This window comes from Bos taurus, chromosome 8, assembly GCF_002263795.3.
Source record: "Bos taurus isolate L1 Dominette 01449 registration number 42190680 breed Hereford chromosome 8, ARS-UCD2.0, whole genome shotgun sequence".
Classification (NCBI taxonomy): Eukaryota; Metazoa; Chordata; class Mammalia; order Artiodactyla; family Bovidae; genus Bos; species Bos taurus.
Window position 1 is genome coordinate 82,862,108 of NC_037335.1, and position 23,289 is coordinate 82,885,396.

Genomic DNA, 23,289 nt, shown 5'->3' on the forward strand with positions numbered 1-23,289 from the left:
GTGGACAGAGGACCCTGGTAGACTACAGTCTGTGAGGTCACAAAGAGTCAGACAGGACTAAGCAATTAACACTTTCACTTTCCTGGAGATAGTGAAAGACAGAGCAGCTTGGTGTGCTACAGTCCATGAGGTCACAAAGAGTCAGACACAATTTAGTGACTGAACAACAATGGAACATCTGGGTCTCTTTTTGCCCCTGTTGTATAGTGGGGGAGAAATAAGTAGGAATAAAAGGGGAATTGGAGAAGGCAGTGGCACCCCACTCCAGTACTCTTGCCTGGAAAAATCCCATGGATGGAGGAGCCTGGTAGGCTGCAATCCATGGGGTCGCTAAGAGTTGGACACGACTGAGCGACTTCACTTTCACTTTTCACTTTCATGCATTGGAGAAGGAAATAGCGCCACTCCAGGGTTCTTGCCTGGAGAATCCCTGGTGGGCTGCCGTCTATGGGGTCTCACAGAGTCGGACACAACTGAAGCGACTTAGCAGCAGCAGCAGCAGTGCAAGGAAGCACAGCATATTACAACAGCAAGCACGCAGTCCCTTGTTGTCTTAAAAGCCCTCTTTTCAGTTTGTGTCACAGCAACATGACATGGCAGAGCCTGGCCTAGGCTGTCATTTCACATTCCCCCTCTGAAAACATTTGAAAAAGTGTAATCATTTGTTCCCTCCCCAATAGGACTCTTTCTGGCTGAAGGGCAGACTCTGCCTCCTGGGTGCTGTTGCTCTGATGCCATCCTTCTGTGGTTATTTCTGCTTAGCCCTCACGGGCCCTTGCAACTAAAGTCAGCATTACTGAATGACCCTAAAATTCAAGTCTCCAGTGAGTACTAAGAAAAGACAGGCATTTGAATTTCTGTAGTTAAGTTTTATAGAAGGGGAGGACACTGAGCATCCCGTGACATGCATTCTAATTCCAGAAAAGTCACTTTTACTCATGTGAACCTGAGGGATTTCCGTGATATTCCAGGCAGTTTACTCTTGTGAAAATCACATAGAATATACACATCCTGGCCCATGGAAATGAAGTCGTCTCATGTAAAAGCATTTTAGTGCTACTCATAATAGCACTTTTCACCATTTATTAATAACAGACTCTATATTTGACTCACTTTTGTTTCTTTTCTAGCCTCACGTTTTCTAAATTTTCCCCTCCCCCCATTTAGAATGTAAGACCCATGAAGGCTGGGATTGGGGCACTTAATTAATTATTATATCCCCAGAGCTCAGAAAAAGACCAGGCACAAAGTGCACATTTGATAAATATTTGTTGAATGAATTTATGATAATCCCTCTCGGGAATTAACAGTGTAGCTTGTAAATTTTTATTTCCTGGAAAGCTTTAAGAGAAGGGCAGGCAGGGACTTATCCAAATGAGTTTAGCGATAATACTACTTGGAAGACAAGACTAGGACCAAGGAACTCAGTTACTTAGGGTCCTGATTCTGTGGTTTTATGGCTCTTTGTCTAGTGCTGGTTTCATTGAGCCTGCCCACTCACCATGTTCAAGTCACGGGTCAAAGTTTTCCATTAAAATGTGTAAAACTCTGGCTCAGTGAATCTTAAAAACTTGGCATAGACTGATTCCCCTCCTCATTATCCCTGGGGAAAAACTGCTGTTATTGATCATACATTTAGCTACTGGCCACTCGGATACTCATGAGGCACTGATGCTGCCCAGGACTTTCCTAAACAGCCTTCAACTTGACAGACTGGCTAAGGTCTTTCCAGGATCCTAGTGACTAGCTGCCAATGGAATCCAGGGCTGCAATATTTAGTTAGCATTCAGCTTGTACATTCTGTCCCCTCCTTCTTCCCTCCAGGAAAACATATGGTGAGAGATGCTTTTTTTGGAGCAAACTCTTAAGGGAAAACAAGCTTTTCATCTTAAAAAAAGGTTCCAGGAAACCCTCCTTACTGATTTCTAAGGAAATCACTCCAGAGCTTAATTTTGCATTTCCCATCAGAGTAATCACTTCTGTTACTGGAGAAAGTGCTAACTGACAAGGATTGTGAGACAGCACTGGGTGGGCTTTAGTGCCTACCTGCAGGTGTGTGCACACATACTTGTGTATACAAACCAGTGTACATGGTACACTTAGTGATCACTGCTCAAGAATAGTCTGTTTCCTTTTCCAAAAATGTTAAAACCATGACATTGCTGACAGCTCAGCTGGGCAAAATCTGATGAAATTCTTGGCCCTGGAAATGCCAGGTGTTGATGCCTCCAGCCTCCATCAGCACCTCTGAATATGAAAGGGTCTCAGTGTGCGTGTGTCAGTGTGGAGGGGCAGGAAGTGCACAAGCAGGAACAGGGGGAAGACAAGTGTGGGTTCTGTGGGTCTTTACTTCCTTTGCTTCTCCTAACAAAGGCAGGAGTCAAATGCCAAGGCCAGAGCTGGGGGCAGCCAAGCCTAGCATCAGTCCTGAAGACAGGAATGCATTGTAATTAGTGCAAATGTTAATTATGTTGAAACAGAATCGGGCCAAATTTGCCCTGGGTATGTGGATCATGTCCCATAGGAAAGCCCTGTTTCTCTTTTTATTTGCAGTGTTTAGTGTAGGATTTTGTTTTTCTTAAAAAGTAGATGGAAGTATAAAGAACATAGTTTTCTTTTTCTTTCCCCAGATGCCTGCAATATTAGCTCTATTAATACAAGAGCGGATACAATACAAGTAAAAGAAAGTATTCTTCACTTTCTAAGAGCTAAGACATCTCTGCCTGGGCCCAGGGGTGCCAGCTCTGAGAGGTTGCCAGGTGTCATCTCTCAGTCATTACCTGAAGGGGAGCTCAGTCCTGGTTCTCACTGGAGCCCGGAGCTGTTCAGAAGTACAGCTCTTCAGGAAGGGAGAAGCATGTATCTATCATTGAGCAGGTAGACTCTGTAAGGCTGTGTGGAAGAAGCGGTATCAGGCGCCGCAAACTGCAGGAAATGGAGAGAAAGGCCCATGTGGAGAATTTCACAACATGTCTTAGGAGCAAAGAAGAAGCACTGAGCATTTGAGAGCTCCAGTTTTTATCAGAAGGTATTACACACTTTGGCTTTTATCATAGTTCTCCCTGAGATAAAAACCTTGATGCCTTTCCAAATAATAAAACAGAGCCAGAAGTCAGAGAAGGGAAAGCGTGTGTCTGTGTGTGTTCTCAGCGCAGCTTTTGAGAAAACCCAGGAATATTCAGGTCTCCACTTACAGTTTTCTGCCTCAGGTGACACACAGATATCATCTGCTTCTTTATTTCCCTGTCCAGTGTTTTCTAGGTAGCTGGCTAACAGGAAACTTCAGTGAATCAAATTCAAAGTCACAAACCTGTGGCGTCCCTCTGGGAGAATGAGAAAAAGTGCACCCTATGAGCAGACCCAGACCCTCACAGAGCACACGGCTTTGCAAACAGCCGCCGAAGTCTAGCCCTGCTCCTCTGGGGGCCCTTTGTATCATGCTTCAGGTGTAGACAGAGGCAGAGCAACACTCACCAACTTGAAATTGGGGCTAAGAGAGGGGGAGGGTATGACTTTTCTTTCAGCTTGGGATGCTACCAGCTCGGGATGGCCCCTTCAAAGAATTCCAAAGCACGGAAAACTGTTCTTCAGTTACTACCACAGCTGTGGTCTTCAGTTTCCTAGCTCGGTGGTCAGACTCCACCTGGCTTTCTCTTTGCCTTCTACCCATTGCTTGCAAACAGCCTTACACAGCTCTGGTATCCAAAAGATGCTCCATAAATATTTGGAGTTGGCTGATGGCCTGGCTACCAAGCACCCTCCGAGGATATAAGCATTTCCTTTGGCAAGCCTTCTTCCCACTGCTGGCTTCATTGACCCCTTTGTTTCAGAGGATTGCATGCAGGGGATGGCTCTCTGAGATGCATCCCAGGTTTCATGAAAATCCACAAATAACAACAGATGAGGTCTTAACGTAATTAGCACAATTCATATCATTCAGACTCCCAAAGAACAGAAAAAGAATTCTACTAAAATAAGAGACCAAGAGAAATTTGAGTTTGTTTCACCCTGGCAAGACTTAAGATCAAGTTAGAAGAGAATTAAATGTCTCTAAGGCAAGAAGTCGGAGAAGGCAATGGCACCCCACTCCAGTACTCTTGCCTGGAAAATCCCATGGACAGAGGACCCTGGTAGGTTGCAGTCCATGGGGTCGCTAAGAGTCGGACACAACTGAGCGACTTCACTTTCACTTTTCACTTCCATGCATTGGAGAAGGAAATGGCAACCCACTCCAGTGTTCTTGCCTGGAGAATCCCAGGGGCGGGGGAGCCCGGTGGGCTGCCATCTATGGGGTCGCACAGAGTCAAACACGACTGAAGCGACTTAGCAGCAGCAGCAGCAGCAGCAAGGCAAGAAGTGCTAGTGACCTCTCACTGGTCCTGGAGGTAATTCAATCACAGCTCCACAAGAACCCTTCCTCCACCACAACTCCTAGCAGTTGCCTCAAGAGCCTTCAGCACAACTATAGTAGGTATTTTTTGTGGTTTCCCCTGAAAAAAATTAAGCTCAGATATGATGGGACAAACGGCAAAGATATTTATTGGCTACAGAGAATCTTTTCCTTTTCTGCCTAGAGCAACTCCTCTAAATATTAAGTTGTTGATAGAAATCACTTCAATAAATGTAGTTTTTAAAACAAGACCAACTCTGCAAACACAAGCTCAGACCTTAGTACTATGCCATATTAACCCCTGAGCCCACTGCTTATTATAGCTTTAAATTTTAAGCCATATTGAAATCTGGCTAATCATCTCAAGGTTATACAAAATTATGAACATTGTTATGAATAAAGAAGCGACAAATCTACTCTTCCCTTGGGAACCAAACATTATTTTCACAGCATGTTTAAGGATTTAAGCATCAAACAGATTGATTTACTTTTTAAGATAAAAGTGGTTCAATAACCATCTCTTGATACACTGTCTAGTCTCCCCCAAATTTGCCTTCCCTCTGGTGTTAGCATTGGTGTGTGAAGTTGTTCTCTACAATAAGTCACCTGAGAAATAAAAGTTTCCTATATATCTTTTGAGGTAGAATTCTCCCAGAGAAACACAATTAGGCTGGTGACTCTATAAAGACTGTTGCCAAGGTGATGGACAAGCACCTCTGGATGTGAGAGACTTCCTCACGGGGCACTGGGGAGAGGCAAGGGCCACAGAGCACAGGCATGCTTCCAAGAAGAGAGAGGAACTTGCTGAGACATCCAGGATGGAGGGAAAACAAATGAAACAGGGAGAAGATGCAAGCATGCCCATTTCTCAGGTAGGAAGATCTACCCTCAAGGACTTGTGAACAATAGGGAGAAAGAAGGTAGGAAGGAAGGAAGGGAGGGAGACAAACAGGAAACAGGAGGTGAGTAATCCCACTTTCTCTGTCTCATGTTATCTTTATACAACCTGCATTCCAAAAGGTGATGTCTCTCTTTCTCCATCTTCCTGTTCCTAATGGAGTTTTTAGATACACCTTTTAGGTGGTTCTTGAACTAAACCTTACATTATTGGATCCAAGGCCCCACCTACACAGAGTTGGGCAGATCCATTTCAAGATAAGAATTAGAAGAAATCAAGAGGCACAGCTAACTAGGAAGTCAGAGAAGAAGATAAAAAAAAAAAAAAAAAAAAATTAGCCTTCATTGCACATAAATGGAGGCCAGAAATATAGATTTCTTGGGAATCTGTAATGTTCTCATTGTTTATTATTTTTGTTAATATCTGTCTATTCCCTATAAGTACAAGCAGTAACAAATCTTGAAACAAAACAAAATTGGCAAAAGGGTTATGGGATTTATTTTGGAGGTCAAAAAAGATATATCTTATCTCACTGCTCTTTTGTACAATCAGGAGAGAGAATCCTGAGAGGAAAGCAGATGAAAAGAGATTAGAAAGAAAGGTAACCCCTTAAGTTCTCTGGGACAAAAATAAACAGAGGAAATGTAAATTCAGCTTGGGGAGAACTGTTTCTAGGGAATTAACCTCCACAGTAGTCACTTTCCTCCTGATGTCAAGTCATAGAAACTTGCTATGCTAAGCATATGATCACTCAACTAGAGCCAGACATCCTGGAATGTGAAGTCAAGTGGGCCTTAGGAAGCATCACTACAAACAAAGCTAGTGGAGGTGATGGAATTCCAGTTGAGCTATTTCAAATCCTAAAAGATGATGCTGTGAAAGTGCTACACTCAATATGCCAGCAAATTTGGAAAACTCAGCAGTGGCCACAGGACTGGAAATGGTCAGTTTTCATTCCAATCCCAAAGAAAGGCAATGCCAAAGAATGCTCAGACTACCGCACAATTGCACTCATTTCACACCCTAGTAAAGTAATGCTCAAAATTCTCCAAGCCAGGCCTCAGCAATACATGAACCCTGAACTTCCAAACGTTCAAGCTGGTTTTAGAAAAGGCAGAGAAACCAGAGATCAAATGGCCAACATCCACTGGATCATTGAAAAAGCAAGAGAGTTCCAGAAAAATACCTATTTCTGCTTTATTGACTATGCCAAAGCCTTTGACTGTGTGGATCACAACAAACTGTTGAAAATTCTTCAAGAGATGGCAATACCAGACCACCTGATCTGCCTGTTGAGAAATCTGTATGCAGGTCAGGAAGCAACAGTTAGAACTGGACATGGAACAACAGACTGGTTCCAAATAGGGAAAGGAGTACGTCAAGGCTGTATATTGTCACCCTGCTTATTTAACTTATATGCAGAGTACATCATGAGAAACGCTGGGCTGGAGGAAGCACAAGCTGGAATCAAGATTGCCAGGAGAAATACCAATAACCTCAGATATGCAGATGACACCATCCTTATGGCAGAAAGTGAAGAAGAACTAAAGAGCCTCTTGATGAAAGTGAAAGAGGAGAGTGAAAAAGTTGGCTTAAAGCTCAACACTCAGAAAACTAAGATCATGGCATCTGGTCCCATCACTTCATGGCAAATAGATGGGGAAACAGTAGAAACAGTGCCTGAGTTTATTTGGCGGGGGGGAGCTCCAAAATCACTGCAGATGGTCACTGCAGCCATGAAATTAAAAGACGCTTACTCCTTGGAAGGAAAGTTATGACCAACCTAGACAGCATATTAAAAAGCAGAGACATTACTTTGTCAACAAAGGTCCATCTAGTCAAGGCTATGGTTTTTCCCGTAGTCATGTACAGATGTGAGAGTTGGAGTATAAAAAAAGCTGAGCACTGAAGAATTGATGCTTTTTAACTGTGGTGTTGGAAAAGACTCTTGAGAGTCCCTTGGACTACAAGGAGATCCAACCAGTCTATCCTAAAGGAGATCAGTCCTGGGTGTTCATTGAAAGGACTGATGTTGAAGCTGAAACTCCAATACTTTGGCCACCTGATGCGAAGAGCTGACTCATTTGAAAATACCTTGATGCGGGGAAAGATTGAGGGCAGGAGGAGAAGGGGACGACAGAGGATGAGATGGTTGGCTGGCATCACCAACTCAATGGACATGAGTTTGGGTAAACTCTGGGAGTTGGTGATGGACAGGGAGGCCTGGTGTGCTGCAATTCATGGGGTCACAAAGAGTCGGACATCACTGAGCAACTGAACTGAAGCATATGTTGGATTATGCAGAGCTGAGCTATAGTAGTTTTCCATCATACTTCAGGTTTTCGGGATAGCTTGTTAGTTATCACTGAAGTAACATCAATAATACCCAAGTTCACCAGAAGTAGAATTAATTTCCAGCGAAAAATTTCAGCGAACATTACAAATTTCTAACTGCCACTCTCAACCAGTTTCTGTCTTTCGTTCTACATCTGTCAACATTAGCTATTAAGCTCCTGCAAATGTCATCCTTATATGAAAATTATAAATGTAAGGATGGTAATAACAGCAATAACAATAACATTAACATTTATTGAACATTTAATATGTGCAAGGCAGTATTTTGTGTACTCTGCATATAGTAACTCATGCCTCACCAAATCCCCTTAAAGAAAAAAACCACTCTCATTTTACAGATGAGAAAACTGAGGCTTAAAATAACTCAGCTAGTTAGCCAGGAAGCCAGATGTGTTTGTACAACTCCTAACCTCATAAACAAAGAACATCTAAACACTAAGCATCCTCCATCAAATACAGACTCTCCCAGACCACCCACACTCCTGTGGCTTTTGAAACATTTAACCCCACGCACTCCTTTCTTCAAGTAAAACCTTGCACAGAAACCCCAAGTCTACATTAAACGGATAAAATTGAGGTTTGCTGATTAAATCAGGTGGAGAAACAAAGACCATTGCCTGTCCCATCTCCACTCAGCCCTTCCTGCTGCCTCAGAAGGTTCTGCAGAGCCTTGGAGCTTCTGTGAAACACAGAAAACCCTTAACAGTCTTTAGCTGATCTCCTTCCACCTGTAAAATTGCCAACTCAAGAGCTGCTTTCCAATCTGCTTTCAAAATTTCAAGGTTTTTGTTGCTTCTAGGATAAGTTTTGAAATTCTGCATTCCCATGCACCCAGACACTCCCTCTGTATCCCCATTCCATCCAGCTGGCCTGACCTCCTTGTCATCCCCTAAAAGGCATCATTCTTTGAACCATTTGAAGTGACTTCTGCTTTCTCTTCCACTCTTGCAAATTCCAGCATCAGAAACTGAGTCAAGTGTGAATTCTCCGTAAAATCTCTGACTGCTGTAGTCCTGTTCACCTTGTCACCATGTTTAGCGCTCACTCAGGCCCTGCCCCTTCCTGTAGTACCTAGTAGATGGGTTCCACTGCCAGAAAGAGACCAAAACAATGACTTAAGATACAAGTTTCTTTCTCTTGCAAGAATTGTCTGAGGTGTGCACGCTGGGCTAACACAACACCCCACAGGCTGGGACCCAGGCTCCTTCCGTATTGTCACTCTGCCTGACTCTATGATGGCTCACCACTGTATCCCCATCAGAATGAGGAAAAGGGAAGGAAGGACATATTCTTTCCTTTTAAAGACTTCTCCCTCTACTTTGAGCATCACTTTTCGCCTTCATGCATTAGAGAAGGAAATGGCACCCCACTCCAGTACTCTTGCCTGGAAAATCCCATGGACAGAGGACCCTGGTAGGTTGCAGTCCATGGGGTCGCTAAGAGTCGGACACAACTGAGCGACTTCACTTTCACTTTTCACTTCCATGCATTAGAGAAGGAAATGGCAACCCACTCCAGTGTTCTTGCCTGGAGAGTCCCGGGGACGGTGGAGCCAGGTGGGCTGCCGTCTATGGGGTCACACAGAGTTGGACACGACTGAAGTGACTTAGCAGTAGCAGCAGCAGTAGCAATCTCTTCCACTTAACTATTTCAAGGAGAAATTAGGAAACAGCATTTTGTCTCAGCTCTCATACACTCCTGAAATAAAGAGACTTTGTCTCACACATTGCATCCCCAACAATACCTATCTAACCTGGGCATCTTAAAAGTACTCAATATTAAAAGTAAATTATTAAAGAATTAATATATAGATATAGGCTTCCCTGGTGGCTCAGACGGTAAAGTGTCTGCCTACAATGTGGGAGACCCAGGTTTGATCCCTGGGTTGGGAAGATCCCCTAGAGAAGGAAATGGCAACCCACTCCAGTATTCTTGCCTGGAAAATCCCACGGACGGAGGAGCTTGGTTGGCTACTGTCCATGGGGTCGCAAAGAGTCGGACACGACTGAGCAATTTCACTATCACTATGACGATCACTATTAGTGCATGAGAAAACAGATGTGCAGACATTTTTGGAAACCACTTTGGAAACCAAAGATAATGTTGACTTTCTTTACATCAGTGATGAATTAAGTTTCTGATTACTGGGTCCTAAATCTGAAGGGGTTTTAACTTTTAGAAAAGTTACCCAAAGAGATTATTTAAATGGGTGATACTCTTCCCAACTATCTTCTTCACACACACACACACACACACACACACACATCCAGCTTATTAAAATACAAATTCTAGGAAACTGCTTCACCGATACTCATATTTTTTCCCCAAGATAGTTAATACAAAGTCAATGAAAGGTTTGGAAAGCTAGACTTTAAAACATTAAAGTATAAAGATAAAATTACCTTTTCAGATACAAATCTATTGTGATAACATCTTAGATAATTCACTGAGCTCTTTACCAAGCGATGAAAACTTTGGCAATACTTTGAGCCAGGTGATGTTACTATATTTAGGAGTATGAGTTTCATTGTACCTCCTTTTCAAAGACAATTTATTTTTAAGTATGTATTGAACTACAAACTATCATATTCTTTTATTTTAGGCAATAATTGGGTTTATGTGTTGATTAATTCATCTGTACACATATATTACCAATACTACTAAAAATTTTAAGAAGCTTTAAAGCAAATATAGTTAAGGAACAGTGACTAACTACAGGAACCCTACTGGCCAGTTGCAAAAACACTGTGTCAGTTCAGACTTCCCCAGCCTTGAATGAAGCCTGAGAAATAATAACAGTAATAAAAGCAGCTTCCTTGTGTACCCGGTAGTTTGGGCCAGATAATGTACTAACTGTGTCGCATGAATTCTTTCCATCCTCTAACAATACTGTAAGAAATTTAAGATAAGAAATCTAAGGCTCAGAAAAGTGTAATGATCTTACAGAGGAGTATTAGAAGCCCTTCAGAACTGGGTTCAAATTGAGCACATTTATTTCCAAAGACCTTTGTTTTTTCAAATGTAGATAAATCAGATTAGCAGTTGTCACTCTGCTGCTCCATGCATGCGTGGTACAGAGTTCTATGCAACTATCTACAAGAAGGCGCCAGCTTGTGTCACTGGTACTTGTTCTCACGTCTCATGGCAGGATTAAAGGGATTAGTTAGAATGTGTCCACAGATGCCCCACCAATGAGCTCACACAGAAAAACCCCCTTGCTGGCTGGGAACCTCAGGAGACTTTGGATAGAATGGGCAAAGGCAGTCTAAGGATCTGACCCAGACTAGACATAGAAGGAGGCACTTCCCTCGGAGGAGGCCCCCTGGTCTTTCCCTTGCTCATGTAGACTAACCCTCCCTCGATGAGGCATTCTCCCATCTGCCTTGCCCCTGAAATCCCCAGTTCTTGTGGCTGGAAATCTGGGCTTCTGGCACCGCCTGAGTAAAGACAGACCAGTCTACTTTATCCCTGGCTATCACTGCAGTACAGTTACCATTAGGGGCACTGAGAGAGCTAGTTTGTGCTTTGAATACGATGTTTCCAGCAAACGAAGGCCTGATCCTCAAGGCCTCTAGGTCTAGCCACACTCAGCAGGAGTCTGGCAGCATTCCAGCTAACATATTCTTCCAGGTCCCTCAAGGAAGTAGTGGGGATTTTCACTTCCCTTCAGTACAGAAAATCATCCAATACTTCTTCAAAAGACCTGGCTGGGAGACCCTGGCTCAGAATCACATATGCATGAAAATATTCTAGGATTTAGCTCTCCCCTGATGCTAAATTTGCAGAGTAGGACACAGGCCAGCACATCTCAAGCAGATTCGGGTGGCTTGTGTCTGCAGTGCTTTCCTCAGTGGAATGGAATCTTGCATAGACCTCCTGCATCATTCTGGCTCTCCCACATGAACCTTGTCTTCAAGTGTTTCTCAAGAAGCTCTCTCTCCCTGTTCTAGCCCAGAGTTGCTCAACAGCAGTACAACTGACATGTTAGGTTGGATAATTCTTCATCATGCAATTTTCCTGTGGAAACCTAGCAATGTCCCTGGCTTCTACCTACTAGTTGCCAGTAGCACCCACCTCCCCATTTGTGACAACCAACTGTGTCTCCAGACATCGCCCAATGTCATCTGGGAAGCAAAATCACCCTGTATGAGGACCACTGGTCTAGCCAGTTGAAACCCAGCCAGTTCTGATGGTCTCACGCTGCTTCTTCCCAGGGCAGCAGGCACACTCATCCCACCAGATTCTCTCAACACAATATTCAGATACTAAAACTCTTGCATGTTTGAAAACACCTGTAAAACAGATGTCCCAGACCTTTCTAGCAATTCAAGTTTGCTCTTCCCCACTAAAGTTCAAATTATTGTAATCCGAGTGCCTTTCCTGAGGAATTACAAGAATATCCTTTCCTGGGCATTTCTGCAGTCCCACTCTCCCCCAGCCCTCTCATCACTACCTTGCTGCTCCAGAATGCCACTCAGTCCAACCACAGGGCCAGGGTCTTCTCTAAGCCATAACAGAATGAGATGGTCATGCTTAATGATGTTAACCAGCAACCTTGAGAAATTACAAAGTAAAAGGGGAAATAGGCATTAGATATTAGCCCTCACAGCTCCCGAGCACCAGTGGCCATGTCTTTTGCACGGGCTCATCTCCCTACCACCCTCCCCGGGCCTCCCCCCAACCCTCCCCGCCCCACCACCCCCCCATCCCTCCAGCCCCCAGACTCTCCTAGACCACAAGCCTAGCACATTTCTCCCCACCCCTGCCACTCCCCACTCCAGAGGGTCAATAATTCCTGCAGAGATGCAGCCAGCCCAGTGAAGGCCAGCATTTGCCCTTCATTACACAGAACACTGCATATTCTAGCCTGAGGTGTGAACCAACCGCATTTGGACTCTTCATCTTCGGGACTCCCACAGAGGAAAATGAGCAGGTGCTTCAGGTGCAGCTGCATGACCAAAGACCAAGTCTCACGCGATAAGCTGCATGAAGAAATGGTTACAAAGCCAGTCCACCCTGCCCAGTCTTTCAGGACTTTGTTCCTTCTCAGCATCACACTAGGGACCAGAATCAATGTTGATGCACCCTTAAAACATGACTTCCCTTTTTAATCACTTCTATGATGTAGGGCTAAGAAGCCAGGAAATTTCTAGTTTTAGAACCATCCTGGTAAGGGACACTAGTCATATGAGTGGCAGTTACTCATCACCATTCCAGGAATATCCCTACTCTGCCACTTTCAAAGAGCCAAGTTAGAGTCAAAGGATTGCTAGTGGTGGTTTTCAAACTTCTCTCATTGTCAAGATCCTTCTGACACATGAGTCTGGCTAAGGCCTCAGGTGGAGCCATACTGGCTGATGTGGGATGGACCTAGAGACCCTGAACACACCTTAAGGACTGATGACCTGAAGTATGATCAGAATAAAGATGACCTGGGAATTTGGTATCTAGAAATCTGGTCTCAAAGGCTAAAGAAAATGAGGTGTGAGTCCATGTCCCCTTCTACCTAAGCCAGGTCAGATTTTATTGTCACAATAAGGAAAAGGAATGACATGTCTGGAAGGCAGAGGAAGAGCTGTGCTGGCTGGTGGACGAAGAGGAAGGAGGAGAGCCCTGCAGTTTTGCTGGGCTGTTAGCTTCCTTGGTTTCCCAGGCACTAGCTTGTTAAGCGGAGAAGGCAATGGCACCCCACTCCAGCACTCTTGCCTGGAAAATCCGATGGACAGAGGAGCCTGGTGGGCTGTAGTCCATGGGGTCACTAAGAGTCGGACACGACTGAGTGACTTCACTTTCACTCTTCACTTCCATGCATTGGAGAAGGAAATGGCAACCCACTCCAGTGTTCTTGCCTTGAGAATCCCAGGAACGGGGGAGCCTGATGGGCTGCCGTCTATGGGGTCGCACAGAGTCGGACACGACTGAAGCGACTTAGCAGCAGTAGCAGCAGCAGCTTGTTAAGAGGAGGGTGTTGCAGGGAGAATCCAAAGGGTTTCCCTAGACCAGGCTTCTCAGCCCCACACCATTGACATTTGGGGCTGGGTAATTCTGTATTTGGAGAAGGCAATGGCACCCCACTCCAGTACTCTTGCCTGGAAAATCCCATGGACAGAGGAGCCTGGAAGGCTGCAGTCCATGGGGTCACTGAGGGCCGGACAGGACTGAGCGACTTCACTTTCACTTTTCACTTTCATGCATTGGAGAAGGAAATGGCAACCCACTCCAGCGTTCTTGCCTGGAGAATCTCAGGGACAAGGGAGCCTGGTGGGCTGCTGTCTATGGGGTCGAACAGAGTCGGACACGACTGAAGTGACTTAGCAGCAGCAGCAATTCTGTATTGGGGGTGGAGGCTGTCCCGTGCACTGTTGGATGTCAGCAACATCCTTGACCTCCACCAACTAGATGTCCATAGGACCTTGTTCCCAATTTGTGCAAGTTGTAACAACCAAAAATGTCTCCAGATGCTGCTCCAGCAACATTACCCCAGCTAGAATCAATGATATGTACACAAAGCCTACCAGGCTAAGAGGAGATAAAAGGATGTAAGACATTATTCTTATCCTCCAGAAACTTAACATCCAGCTGGAAAGACAAGAAGTAAACATGTTAAATTAGTGAAATAGGTAAATAATAACAGATCAAGATAACAAGAGATGTCACAAGTTGGTATGTAATTAGAAGGATCTTAAATAACACTGTTGACTGAAAGGAAATCAAAACAGTCCATCCTAAAGGAAATCAATCCTGAATATTCATTGCAAAGACTGATGCTGAAGCTGAAGCTCAATACTTTGGCCACCTGATGCGAAGAACTGAGTCATTAGAAAAGATCCTGATGCTGGGAAAGATTGAACGCAGGAGGAAAAGGGGACAACAGAGGACAAGATGGTTGGATGGCATCACCGGCTCAATGGACATGAGTCTGAGCAATCTCAAGGAGATGGTGATGGACAGGGAAGCCTGGCGTGCTGCAGTCCATGGGGTCGCAAAGATTCGGACATGACTGAGTGACTGAACAACAAAATAATACTCTCCTAACACTTGTTACATTGTATTTTATTGAAATTACTTATCTATCTTCCTTGATGTGAAATGAAAATACCATGAGCACAGATTCTGACTCAATTTTCTTGACCACAGACATCCTCCCCCAGGGTCTGGCACATAGTAAGTGCTCAATACTTACCAGGGACAGTCTTGTACAGGATCAGACCTGACAGAAGAAAAAGGGCACTGAAGGGGATCCTCTCCAGGTTTCACGCACTACGCGATAACCAAATGAACTGGGCCAACCTGAATGCTTGACCATCCAAAGACATCTCTCTCTCTATGTGTGTATATATGTGTGTGTGTGTGTGTGTGTGTGTGTATAGTTGCTGTTTAGTAGCTAAGTTGTGTCCAACTCTTCTGCAACCCCATGGACTGTAGCCTGCCAGGCCCATCTGTCCATGGGATTTCCCAGACAAGAAAACTGGAGTGGGGTGCCATTTCCTTTTCCAAGGGATCTTCCTGACCCAGGGATTAAACTCATGTCTCCTGCATTGACAAGCCTATTATTCACCAATGAGCCACATACTCCTATATATATATATATATGGTCAACAAAATAAGAGGCAGAGTCTATGCTCATGGCAGTCTTGGAAGAGAGGTTTTCCTCTACCCCATAGCCCTCCCATCCCTCCATCACTGAACTTGTCTGTGGCATAATCCTCTCAAAAAGATAAGTGGATGGAAAAACCCAGTGAAAAACCCTGGGCCTTCTGCTGAGATATACTGTGAAGGGCCGGGGCAGAGGTGAACTCGTGGGAAGGAAAAAAGGAAAACACCAATCCAAATCAGCTAGCTGGCCCTCCCCTCTGCAACACCTGTTCGTTTGTAAAATGCACATTGAGCACCTGCTCAGGGCTGGACAGCCCTTGGGGCCTGAGGACCCAGCCACACAGAACAGATCAAAGTCGAGCTCGTGGGCAGCCAGCAGCCAGGCTCCTTGGTTCATATGCTAGGGTGTGCATGGAGTCACCTGGATGGAGAAGCTGTAGAAAAGTCGGCTGGGCCCCTTTCCCAGCGTTTCTGATTCAGCAGGCCCGGAGCAGGGCCTGAGAACTGCATTCCTGGCCAGCTTCCAGCTGAGGCCGCGCTCCCAGCCCGGGACCACCCTTTGAGCCTCCCTGGACTCCAGCTTCCGCGCAGAAGATGCTAACTGGCCGCGGGGAAGTGTCTGGGGCAGGAGGTGGGCCAGGAAGAGAACCCAAGGGAACATCTGAAAAAACAAGATTGAACGGACCCAAGTGCCTCCCGGTGGCCCGGGACAAAGATAGAGCTTCTCTGTTTACTGGAAAGTCCAGGGACTGCCCGCGGTCCCGCCTGCGCGGTGGGTGGCGGCGGTGGCTCCGGCCCGGGGGTGGGGCGGTGGGGGTGGGCATGGGGGTGGGGAGGCCTGCCCGGTATGGGCCGGCGGGAGAGGGCGGGGGCCGGCCAGCCCGGCCTCCGACCCGTTTATTTACTTAAACAACACAGAGCCCGCCCTCCGCGGGGCCAGGCCCGGGGCAGTTCCTGAATGGGACTGGACGCCGCGTCTTTGCAGCAGCCCACCCACGTCGCCGGAGGCGTCCTCGGCTGGGCCTCCGTCCGAGGAAATGACGGGCTGCGCTGGGGCGTCGCCGGCGGCCCGGGAACGTGGGTGAGGCCGCGCCGCCGCAGTGTCCCGGGGCGGCGCCCCCCTCCACAGAGCGCCCTTCTCCGCCCGGCTTTAAATCTCCCTTTATTTTGCTTCAGAGCTTTTCACTCTTTTCGATGGCGATAAAGAAAAGCAGATAATATTTTTTAAAGAAGAAGGGGAAAAAATGTTAAGCTGTCTCCCTCAGAAGGAAAAAAGGGGGCTGAATAAACAGAATGTCACTGAAAAGACAACAAACAAGACTGTTTCTGAAAGAACCAGATGGACTTGGAAATAGCCTTCGATTGCGGCCACAGGGCTGCTTCGGGAGCGGCCCGGGGACAGGGGACGGCTGGGACTGGGGACGGGGGCGGAGGGGCGGGGAGGCGGCTGATTTAGTAATTTAGTTCGGGAATCGAAAGCCTACAGGTCTGCCTGTGAAAAAAGAGCCGATTTTGGAAACCTCAAACTTCACTGCAGTGAAATAAAACGAAGCCACTATTACCTTCCCTTTCTTCTGACAGATCACCTATGTCTTGAATAAGAAATTGCTGACTAGATGTTTTTCCTTTCCTTTTCTTTGCAAAGTTGAGGGAGGATTAGGTGTTTGTTTTTTCATTTTTCTAAAGCTTTCTCAACTTAGCTAAATGGACACGTGCAGAGTTAGATGGGCTAGTTTGGCCTTTTCTGCTTATCTATTTAACTTATCCTTTACCCACTAAATCAACTATATTTCAAAAAATGGTACCAGACTGATATCCAAATTCCTGTAATAATTTCTCAGCTGCTGGATGGTGTGTACCACATAGATGGAAGGGGAAAACATTTGTCATAAGAATCAGGTTTCCATTCTCTAAGGATAAATTCAACTTTTTAAATACACTATTTTTAGAGCAATTTCAGGTTCACAGCAAAATTATGCAAAAGGTACAGAGATTACTCATGTACCCCCTGTCCCCACATATGCAGAACAAGCTCTCCTTGGGTACAAAGGAGAACAAGCCAAGCAAAATGTGAAACTGTGGTGAAACCTAGGGGGCACACATGAGGTTAGAAGGCAGAAATTCTGAGCAATATATAGACTCTGGTTCCATTGCCATTAATCAACTGGATCGTGGACAGGTCACTCTCTCTCTCCAAACCTTGGTGTCCTATCTGCAAAGGGAAATAGTCACAAGGCATAGCTTGTTGTGGTGATGTAGAAAGCAAGTACCTATAAAGGTTTCTTCACTATGATGTGTATTTTCTTTTAATGAATGTTTATATAACAGACCTATTCCTTTTGTTGCTTCTTTTCCAGAAAAGGAACAGGTAGGTGAGATAAATTTAGATGAGTGCTGGAGGAGGGAGACGTCTCATCAGATTTAAAATTGCTGATATAAAATAGGGAAAGCAGGAAGGGAGGGAGGGAGGAAACAAAACAGAACAGGTCATGCTTTTTTAAAAGCACTGATGGAAGAGTTTTTCAGCTATAGCCTCAGTTTTCAAGTGGAGACAATCCTAAGAAGTATTATTTTCTAGTATCAAAACTGCGTTATAGGCTACAGTTAAGGACCAGCAGAAAGAGGAAAAATACTCATCAAGGCTCTTAAACTTGTTCACAGCAAAATTACAACATTGTATCATGGCTAAACAATTTCAGAATTTCCTAATATGTGGCATAGCTTCAGAGGACATGGTGACATTTTACCAAAACATAAATTCTTCATCAATGTGGACTCCTTTTCTTTGGTTGGCAACGTTAATGAATTCTTTCTGAGCAGCAGTTTGTCAGGAACATTTTATGATCTTTACCACACAGAAACAAAGCCACTGAAGTCATGCCCAGCAGTGTTGCTACTTTGGCCATGTCCCACCACCAGAACATTCTCCATTTTTAGGGTTACTCCAGAATCACCTGAAGGACTTATTAGGATACAGACACTGGGTACCACTCCTAGGGCTTCTGATCTAGCAGGTTATGGATGGGCCTGAGAGTTTGGGTTTCTTATAAGTGGGTAATGTTAAGGCTGCTCGTCTGGAGGCCACATTTGATATCCACTGGCATAGAATAGGGCTTCTGCATACCAGGTCCTTAATAAATGTGTGCTGGTTGGAGGAAAAGGCAGTGTCTTGGATTATATCTGCCAGTGAAGGGTGGAGAAGGCTGAGTGCTTTGGGTTGCTTTGCAGGGTTTCTGGAACTTAGGGAGAATCTTAAAGGTCATTAGTCCAACCACACCCAAGGTAGACATTTTTGTAAGGCCAGGCTTTATTGATCAAATCTATTCAGTGCCTAAAATAAAAGCAAGAGCATCAGGATATCAGAAATCTGTTGCATTTCTTTACACTAATGATGAATTATCAGAAAGAGAAAATGGGAGGGGAGGGGAATCTCATTTAAAATTGCATCTAAGAAAAACACCCTTAGAATAAACCTAACCAAGGAGGTGAAAGACCAATACACTGAGAACTATAGGACATTGATAGAAGAAATTAAAGATGACTCAAAGAAATGGAAAGATATTCCATGCTCTTGGATTAGGAGAATGAATATTGTTAAAATGTTCTTATTACTCAAACCAGTCTACAGATTTAATGCAATTTCTATCAAATTACCCATGACATTTTTCACAAAAGCAGAATAATCCTAAAATTTATATGGAAAAACAAAAGACCCAGCATTGCCAAAGCAATCCTGAGAAAAAAAGCACAAAGCTGGAGGCATAATCCTCCCACACTTCAGATAATACTACCAAGTTATAGTAATCAAGACAGCATGGTATTGGTACAGACATATGGAACAAAGTAACTCAGAAATAAACTCACTACATTCAGTTAATCTTTGACAAAAGAGGCAAGAATGTACAATGGAGAGAAGACAGTCTCTGCAGCAGCTGGTGTTGGGAAAGCTGTATAGCTACATGCCAATCAATGAAATTAGAACATTCCCTCATACTATATTAAAAATAAACTCAAAATGGTTTAAAGACCTAAGTAAAAGATATGACCCCATTTAACTCTGAGAAGAGAACATAGGCAAAACTTTCTCTGACATAAATCACAGCAATATTTTCTTAGATCAGTATCCTGAGGCAAAAGAAATAAAAGCAAAAATAAGCAAATGAGCCTAATGCACAGCAAAGGAAACCATCAAAAAAAAAAAAGGAAAGAAAGAAAGAAAAGACAATTTATTTCCAAAATACACACAGCTCATATAACTCAATATCTGAAAAACAAACAACCTAATAAAAAAGTGGGCAGAAGACCTAAATAGACATTTTGCCAAAGAAGACATATAGATGGCCACCAAACACATGAGAAGACACTCAGCATTGCTAATTATCAGAGAAATGCAAATAAAAATTACAATGAGGCTATCACCTCATACCAGTCAGAATGACTATCATGAAAACATCTACAAATAATAAATGCTGGAGGAGGTATGGAGAAGATATAACCCTCCTATGCTATTGGTAGAAATGTAAATTGGTGACATCACTATGGACGACTAGGTGACTCCAACTAAATAGTATGGAGTTTCGTTAAAAAACCTAAAATATGAGCTACCATATGACCCAGCAATCCCACTCCTGGGCATATATCCAGAAAAAATAAAAACTCTAATTCAAAAAGATACATGCACCCCAATATTCATAGCAGCACTATTTACAATAGCCAAGAGATGGAGGCAAACTAAGTGTCCATCAACAGATGAATGGATAAAATTTTGATACCAAATATGGAGCTTCCCCATTGGCTCAGTGGTAAAGAATCTGCCTGCAACGCAGGAGACGTGGGTTCAATTCCTGGGTCAGAAAGATCCCCTGGAGAAGGGCATGGCAACGCACTCCAGTATTCTTGCCTGGAGAATGCCATGGACAGAGAAGCCCAGTGACCTACAGTCATAGGGTCACAAAGAGTCAGACACAATTGAAGCAACTGAGCACACGCACTCATACCAAGTACAAAATGAAATATTACTCAACCATAAAGAAAAAATGAAATATTGCCAACTGCAGTGACATGGACAGACCTAGACAATATCATACTAAGTAAAATAAGTCACACAAAAACAAATATTATCTAAAAACAAATATTATCTAAAAAATAAATATTATCTAAAAAATAATACAAACAAATTTATCTACAAAATAGAAACATACTCACAGACATAGAAAGCAAATTTATGGTTACCAAAGGGAAAAGGGAAAGGGAGGGAGGGATAAATAAGGAATAGGGAATTAAAGGATACACACCGCTATATAACTGGTTAACAACAAGGACTTACTGTGTAGCAAAGGGAATTATATTCAATATCTTGTAATAATCTACAATGGAAAAAAAATCTTTAAAAGTATATATACTTATATCTGAATCATTCTGCTGCACACCAGAAATTAACACAGTACTGTAAATCAGCTACACTTCAATGTTTTTAAAAAGCAGGAGCATCCAGTGTTTAAAGCAATTTACTCCACCTTCTCCTTCCCCAGTGTTAGTTGACCCTGAGTTCTTAACCAGAATTGTCATCCTGTTGCTCTATTTCTACAACCAAGAACTACTTCTGTTATCAGGCCTTATGTGTCTTCACAGACAACCTTGAATTCATTTCTGATCTTAGGCAAGTTTCTTTGGCTCCTCTTGTTTTAAGGATAAAGGGACTAAGGCAGTCAACTGAGATTTGGAGATTTATCCTAAGAACTGGTTCCTCACATGTCTGTGGTAGGATTATCCGCCTCTCCCTGACCAACAGCCCTCCCAACAGTTGGCCTGATGCTCATAGGTTACGTACAGGTTTGGTTACCTGATAAGCACAACTCAGCATACTCTTTTTCTTATGAAATATAGGGTGCCCCATTCAGACCTCTACGTGGTAGAGGTCCAACCATAATATTCTTCTGGATGATAAGATAGAGGTGCTATATCTCCACCTGCCCAGGCAAGATGAGAGCTGTACTATCTCTCAAGATATGTTTGTATTAAGCATATTAACCCTGATCATTGGGTTGAACCATTTCCATTGAGGAAATAGCGCTGAACTATTGATTTTCCAACCAATTCAACCTTGATTGAATCCAGCTGTGCTTTTCAAGGAGCAAATCTTTGACACTGAGCCTGAAAGCTTTTAAGGGCAAGAGGAGAGAACAAGTGAAAGCTTGATAGTAAGCCAAAGAATTGATCCTACACCAGGCCAAAGAGAAATACTTGCAACAGCTTGGGAGGATAAAAAGGGAAAGAGGAAAAGAAAAATTAGGTTAAGTCCTATAAAATTACTACTTTTGTAGGTCAAAAGTGGTGCATTATGGACAATTTCATGTGGTTCAACTTAATAGGTAAGAGAAGTCCTGACTTATTACCCACCTGGTATACACAGCTTCCCTTTCCCAAAGTCCGGGCAGTTCTACTTTCAGCCACTTCCTTTCAGCCATGTGAACCCTATCTCCTCAGTGGAATAAGAGCAAGAAGTGTAATGGCCCTGGATCAGCTAACTCAGAGCATAGGCAGGAAGCAACATATGCTAACTCCAAGCACTTTTAGCTTTTCCCTTTCCTTTGCCCTCTAAAAAATCAACCGAGGTAGATAGAATATCTCTTTTGGTTAATTCTCAAGTCACTAGCATTGTCCATTAAGATAAGCCAACTCAAAATCAGTCATGAGCTGAGCAGTAAAGTGTCCTTCATGGAATAAAGCCTGAAACTTTTGTATTTGGTAGACATTTTACACTAGTGAAGTTAATATTCTACAACTATAACTGTAATAGAGTAACACGATAAGGACCCATAAAATAAGGGATTGTAGTATTGAGAACATCATTCTTTTTATGTAGACTAAGAGGAGACTAAAGCTGGAGCTTTGTGCCCATGGGAGTTCATTTCACCTCTCTGAGCCTCAGATCCCTCAGCTATCAAAGAAGGGGGTTGGGATTTAGATCATTTAAAGCTGAACCTCCCCTGTTTACTGAACCTCACTGGAGTCTATGACTTTCTGGAGCTATGGATACAGCATGACTCTCCTGAAGGACAATATGAAATAGTGAGAAGGTACATAAGGGGGTTGGGCAATAACAACATAAGTGACAACAAACCTCACCATTTAATTTATGCTGTTTCAAAATAATTAATTCCAGCCTGGATGAAGAAAACTTCCCAGACTTCCAGTTTAAGGTGCTTATCTGAAAGAAGCAAAGGCAAAAGGTAACCATCCCCATTGGGGTGACAGGTTTTCCTCTATCGCACACATCCAGTGTTTTTCTGTTTTATAGGGATGATCAGTCCAGTTTGGTGCAGCAGAAGATCATCAGTAGAGAGCAGAGACTGGGGACCTCAGCTGATGGGATAAACTGACACTGATGATAAAGGTGCATGTTATGAAAAGTTTCCTTTCAAACTTGAATAACTTAGGTCTTGGCTATGATGATAATCACCTCTTACTGACAATTGAAAACAAATGCACGGCGTGTCAAAGCTGTCTTACAATTGAAGTTAAAATGTGATAGTGAGTTTCGGTGTTGTAGGCTCAGTCCCTGCATGGCTGAACACTGTTGACAGCACAGGGCAGGGCCTAAGTCTCTGCCCTTCCTGTTTTGTCCACCACTGTGTAGCTAGCCTGAAGAGCAAATCCTCCTCAACATACACCTGTGGAATGAATGTGCTACCTATGTTTACAAGATTGTACACAGTGCACAGGACTCATGCACATGACTCTCCAAAGCTTTAGAAATAAGATAACTTGAGTGGCTAGCAGAGTCAAAATCTTTCTTAACTATGAGAACAAAATTCAACTGATACTTGAACAACACTTTCTACGCCATTTGCAGACTAAATTTTTACAATTTAAAAAATTATGTAATAGCTGAAAGTAGATTCAATTTCAAAACAAGTAAGTAGGTTGTAAGTAGGTTTGGAAAAGATGACTAGCCTATGCTTTCACTTTTGCTACCTTGTCCCAAAGGATGCAAATAATAAAGTTAAGCATTAAGTGAGGAGAAAACTTTGGGCCCTGTGTTTAATAT

The 23,289-nt window shown here is 43.6% G+C and overlaps 1 long non-coding RNA gene across 2 annotated transcripts in view; it reads left to right on the forward strand.

Moving 5' to 3' along the window:
• Nucleotides 1-5,098: 5,098 nt before the first annotated feature.
• LOC112447829 (uncharacterized) overlaps nucleotides 5,099-23,289 on the forward strand; it is a 29,560-nt gene continuing 11,369 nt past the window's right edge. For both annotated transcript variants that reach the window (XR_003036093.2, XR_003036094.2), the window contains exons 1-2: nucleotides 5,099-5,262; nucleotides 22,540-22,635. This is a non-coding gene — a long non-coding RNA (uncharacterized lncRNA). The remainder of the gene's footprint in view (nucleotides 5,263-22,539; nucleotides 22,636-23,289) is intronic.